Source organism: Camelina sativa, chromosome 2 (genome assembly GCF_000633955.1).
Source record: "Camelina sativa cultivar DH55 chromosome 2, Cs, whole genome shotgun sequence".
NCBI lineage: Eukaryota > Viridiplantae > Streptophyta > Magnoliopsida > Brassicales > Brassicaceae > Camelina > Camelina sativa.
This window is the reverse complement of record NC_025686.1, coordinates 7,768,553-7,774,966: the sequence shown is the minus strand read 5'-3', so window position 1 is coordinate 7,774,966 and position 6,414 is coordinate 7,768,553.

Genomic DNA, 6,414 nt, shown 5'->3' with positions numbered 1-6,414 from the left:
AGGATTAGGTTCAGGTAGATAGGGAATGATGTCAATTCAAAACAAGCTTCAATCAAGACTAGAATGCAATTTCGAGAATTCAAAACCTGGTTCAGTCTTACATTTCAAGTTCAATCAACATGCATCAAAGAACTAATAACAAGGGCCTTGATCCTATCCTATTGAATTCAACATGTTAACAAGGTTACAATCATCATCAACCCCTATGCTAAATGCAACATTCCTAAATGAACAACACTAGACTCAATCCTAATATGCAAATGCAACCTACATGAACACTCTGTTTATGTGGAAATTTTTGAAATTTTTCAAATTTTTATGGCTTTTCTATGCAAATAGATGAATGCTATCTCAAACATGATATAATGCAAAAATTTGAAATAAGAATCACAGAAAACATCATCAGATACATCATCTCAAACCCTCCCCCAAACTTAAATTACACAGCCTCTGTGTAAGAAAAAGTTGAAGTAGGATTTGAGAATCATAATAGAAACAAATGCAAGGATGATATGGTATATACAATGGAAATGTTGGAGTACCTCAGTAGTAGAGAATGAGTCGGTGCTCGCGACGACGGATCGAGTGAGATGATGGTTGGTTCCGGGAGCAGCTCCACTTCGTCGTCGATCAAGTGGGAGTGATGGTTGGTTCCGGGAGCAGCTCTGGTTTGTCGTCGATCGAGTGGGAGTATTCAACAACGGATCGAGTCAGAACGTCGTCCAGTTGTGGCTAGTTCGAGTCGTCGGCAAGAGCTTCATGAGAGCTCCTCTTCTATTGCTTCATTCCATGTCTGCAAAACCCAACACTCTGCTATTTGTATTTTTTTCATTTGCCACTTTAGTTGGCCATACTCCCTTCTGTGGATTCCTGAACAGCAGGAAACGAAAAACAAAAATTAAAAACACAAGATCCTAGATTGTATTTACAGAGATACCTTTGGGACTTCCTCCCAAGTGAGCTTGTTTAAAGTCTCTGAGCTTGACTTTGCATACTCCTTATGCTTTGGGAGGTTCATAGAGAGGTGGTGAGCTCCCCTCTGGTATGTCTTGTCTAACCAGATACTCTTTAACATTCTGCCCAGGTTCAACAACAAATGAACTGCTCTTCTTCATTATCCCAAACCTCCACCTTAATTTCCTTGAAGGAGAACTTCTCATTGTACCTTGGAGCTTCTTGATTTGGCCACTCATCTCCTTCACCATAGCTGTTAACTCTCTCACTGAATCCCCTAGAATCTTTGTAGTTTGGAGTTCAGACAAACTGTCAAGCGCGGGAGGACTTGTCTCTTGCGGTTGGTGAAGTTTAGGAAGCAGGTCATGACGCTTAGGGAGAGGAACAACTGCACTCGAGTTGGAACACGGTCGAGTGCCCCTTCGAGTTTTTTCTTTGGTAACCCAAACTCCTGTTTCTGCCTCATTCACACCCTCAAAGATGTCAAACCCAGCTTTCTGATCTTTCTCTTCAACCACGAAGGTCTGCCCATCAATAGTTGGCTTCTTCTTAGCATCCTTGATATCAAACTTCATCTTGAAATTCTTACCCAGATTGAGATCAATCATCCCCTTCTTGACATCAATGACTGCTCCAGCTGTAGCTAAGAAAGGCCTTCCCAGGATTCGTGGATCTTTAGGCTCTTCATCCATTCCCAGCACCACAAAGTCAGTAGGAATCTCAGCTTGTCCAATTTTGATGGGCAGGTTCTCTAATAGACCATGAGGCAATCTAGTAGTCCTATCAGCCAATATTAAGCGGAGGTTGCATGACTTGTATTTGTTGAATCCTAGCCTCTGAGCTACAGAGAGTGGCATGAGGCTTACTGAAGCACCAAGGTCACATAGGCACTTTTTGAAGGCCAATGGACCTAGAGAACAAGGCAAGGTGAAAGAACCAGGGTCCTCTAGCTTCTTTGGGATAATCATCTTCTGAATAACAGCCTTGCATTCATGAATAACCCCACCTATGTCATGCACTACCCTCTCATCTTCCAGAGCCTTAGCTTGAGCTCCTTTAGCTATCTCCTCCTTCTCTTTGGTCTTTTCGGTTACCAAGTCAGTTAAAAACTTTTGATATTGAGGCACAAGTGCAAATGCATCAAGCAAAGGCATCCTAAGTTCAATCTCCTTGACTTGGTTTTCGAACAGAGCTTTATACTTCTCAGTAAGCTGCTTCTTAAACCTCACTGGAAATGGTAGAGGTGGCTTGTATGGTGGAGGAATGAATCTCACAGGTTTATCCTTGGGAGCAGCGGGTTCTTTAGTAGCTTGAGGATCAGATTGCTTGGCTGACTCAATTGGATCCTTGAGCACCTTGACGGGATCTTTTATCTGAACTTCATCTTGAAGAAAATCCTCCCCATCTAAACTCTCATTGTCCTCAGTGAGCCGTACAGCTACAGCTTGGGTGGTGATAGCATGGATAGTAGCATAGTCCTTGGGGTTTTGAACTGCTTTTCCAGGTAGTTGGCCAGGTGTTGGGGTAGAAGCAGTCTTGCCTTCCATGTACTTCAGCTTCGAGTTAAGAGCTTCAAACTTGACATTAAGATCATTGTATGAACACTCCATTCGCTGACTGAGTTCAGCAAACTTCTTAGCAGTATCTAGAGATCCGCTAGCTTGACCCTGAAGAAGTTGTTGCATTATTTGCTTTATTTCTTGATCTAGGGCTGGAGTAGGCTGTACTGGTTGAGGGCGGAATCCTGGTGGTGGTCTTGAGGGAGCTTGGTAACCTTGCTGGAACTGTTGTTTAGGGACGAATCCCTGATTGTAAGGCACAAAAGGTTTTTGTTGACCTTGTTGTTGCTGCTGAGGAGGGTACACCTGATCTTGTGGATTGCAACGTTGGTGCTCCGGTAAGACAAATTAGGGTTCGTCTGATAGGGGTTGTAACCCTTGTTGTATCCACCTTGATTCAGGACGTAGCTGATTACCTCAGACTGCTCACCCTCCCCATCTTGGACGTGAAAATGTTCACCCTCAGATACGAAGTGGATGCTCTTTTGTTGGTTAAGCAAGAGGCGGTCAAGCTTCTCATTGACACTCTTGAGGTCCTTCTTGTACTTCTCCTCAGATCCAGCGTTGCCGCGAAATGTGCGGTCATAATCCTCAGTGTAATTGCCGTCGGACTGAGCGAGATTCTCCACCAGTTGCCAACCTTCATCGATGTCCTTGTTCAGGAAGTTACCGTTGGAAGCAGTGTCAAGCAGCATAAGTATTTTGGGAAGGACACCACGGTAGAGAGTACTCAGTAATGACTCGTTGCTGAAACCATGGTGTGGGCACTGGCTGTGGTAACCCTTAAAATGCTCCCATGCTTCACAGAATGATTCTGAGCTCTTCTGAGTGAAGCTGGAAATCTCATTCCTGAGACGTGCTGTTCTAGAGTTGGAGAAAAACTTGGCCAAGAATGCCTTCTTGCAACCATCCCAGGTGGTGATTGATCCCTTGGGAAGGTTTTTCTCCCATTGATGAGCTTTGTCTCCAAAGGAGAATGGGAAGAGGCGCAACTTGTAACCATCCTCACTCACGCCGTTGATCTTCGTGAGACTGCAAAGACGGTCGAACTCGTCCAAGTGGTCGAGTGGATCCTCCATAGGCAACCCGTGAAACTTGTTTCCTTGGATCATGGTGATCAGACCACTTTTGATCTCGAAGTTGTTGTTCTGCACGGCGGGAGGGACGATTCCAGCACGCTGAGTATGAGTGTTCGGTGCATCCCCAACACCAATGTTTCGTGGTCCCTGATGTGGTTCATTCTGTTGTTCATTCTGTGGTTCATTCTGTTGTTCCATCGTGACTTGTGCGGGATGATCAGTGGGTTGACGAGCTTGTCGTGGGCGTTGCAACCGATTGATTTCGTCGATAACATGAAGGAGATTCTGATGCCCTCTTGATCTGGTGTCCATGCAAGGTTGCAATCAACAGGAATATGAGATGCAAAACAAACAAGCAGAAAACCAAAGCAAGTCAGTACTCGGAATGATAAGTGTAACGGAAATTAATCTTGCAAAACTTGAAATCCTAAATGTAGCAAAACGAATTCCAAATGGCAACGGTGCCAAATTGATACTAAGGTTTTTGTAACTCCTAGTAGGTTCAATTTACCTCATGTGTTGTAGTACTTAAGGTGTCAATCCAAATGGGATGTTGCTAACAATCAAGATGCAATCAAGCAATCACAAGTCAAGCCAATTCAAGAAGAGTGTTTGTCTAACAATCCTAGAATGGTCAAAATGCAAAACGAAAATGAGTTACAGAACCATAAACGCAAATGTATGACAAGTACCGAACAGGAATAAGTAATACCGAAAACGATTCTAAGCATGAACAAACGAAACAGTTCCAAGAATGTAATAAAAATCAGAAAGAAAGAAGTCCTAAGGATGGGGTAATTGATGTCGGTGGAGTATCCTAGCCTACAGAGTGTTTAACATACCACAAGCAAACTATCCCTAAACAATAAACATCACAACTTAGCTAATCCAATCTCTTGGCAAAAGCTACTCAGACTCAACCACTTCCATACCTAGCTCTCGCTAGAGAAACGTGGTCGAGCAGGCATGACAAACAAGTTCATTCACGTCAACAAACATCCTAGACAACTAATCTCTTAGGCTAGGAACGTAAGTCTCTGGCACTAGTTGGTCAGACATTTCATCAAACACCTTTTGGGTGTGGAAATGTCTCGAACCTAGTTCCAATTGATCAGAGAGAAACTAGTAATTCTAACTCTAGTCCAGAAGGGAATCATACAAATCAAGCTTAAACACCCTACATCCTAAGATCCTCCACCTAATCTATCCCATCCTCAAGAACTAACGCACGACTCAGATCCGGAAATCATCATCAACAATACAAACTCAGAAAACATTGAAACAAGCATTCTTAGATAGGTAAAAATGAGATGAACAAGTTTGTAGAAGAAATCAAATGCAAATACTCAATGTATTAAAATATATCTGGATACAATGTCTGAGAACGGTTTTTGGTGGCTAGGGAAACCTTACAAAATAAAAACAAGATAAAAACTAAGATGATGTCGCAAAGACTTAATAAAACGTATTTATAGTAAAGACATAAAATCCCTAAGACTTAAAACGAAAAGATGAAGAGTCGGTTTGGGAATCTCCTGAAGCGTGTAAGATGGAACGTCTTCCTGACATGTGCGAACGAGTAGTGGCTCGAGGGAGTGATGGCATTGGCTCCAGTGGAGTGATGGCGTTGGCTCGAGTGGAGTGACGTCGACTCGAACGGTGGTCGACTCGAACGGCGCGACTCGAACTGGATGTATACGCTTCCACTAAAACGATCATAACTTTTGAACCACAGCTCCGATTGGCTTGAAATAAACGGCATTGGAAAGATGACTCAATTCTCTACAACTATGATGAAGACGTCGAAAGCTGAATCCCCCGACCGGTGGCTCGAAGGACGACTCGAACGGCGACTCGATCGACGGTCAAGGTGTTGCTCGAGTGGGTGACTCGAACGACGTCGAACAGCGACTCGAACGGCGATGCTGAGCGATGTGTTCCCAACGTCTCCTAGATACCTGAAATACTCCAAAATGCACAATGTATGCAAGGATGATGCAAGAACTACCTAGACATGCAAAGTGTATAGAAAAGACTAGAAAATGTTGCAAAACAATCAGTTGTCCTAGCTAAATGCATGATAAATATATGCTAAAAGGAGACAAAATATAGACATATCAGAAATTAAGCTCCAAGACGTGGTATACACTATATATAGGATTGTTTAGGTAATTGTTTAGACCTATGCTTTATTTTTGCAAAACCTTGAGAGATTTTTTGAAAACTTTTGGAGAGAAGAATCAAGACTCCTTCAGAGAAGATTCAGAACTCCTTTTCTTCTTTTAATTTCTTAATGCATTTTATTCAAAATAATATTTGTGTTTTATTGATTATGTCTGAGTATCTGCTTGTTAGGTTTAGGGTTTTTCATCAAGGATTTCATGGATTGTTAGATTGACTGATTTATTTGGATTCATTATCTTTCTTATTCTTCACCATAGGTTTTCTTAATGCTAGATCTTTGATTAGTCATCAAGATTTAGATCTAATGATTATTAATTGATATGAGAATATAATTGATTTGCCTGACAAAAACCTTTGGTGAGCAAAATTACTTTTTGCAAAGAGATTTGAATTAGTGATTTTGTGAACAAATCTAAAATTGATTTTACTGCTGGTTTTCAACTTGGATTCTGCAAAGAGATTTGGATTTTCGGGTTTTAAACTTAGATAATATTTGCAATGAGAACTGACTTATTTTACAATTGTGTTTAGAGTTCAAGAACAGTGTTTTATTGTTGAATCCTGGTTAATTAATTGATTGATCTAATTTTCTGTGATTTCCTGAGAATTTCCCTAGGCCTAACGTTTCTCCATCTGAA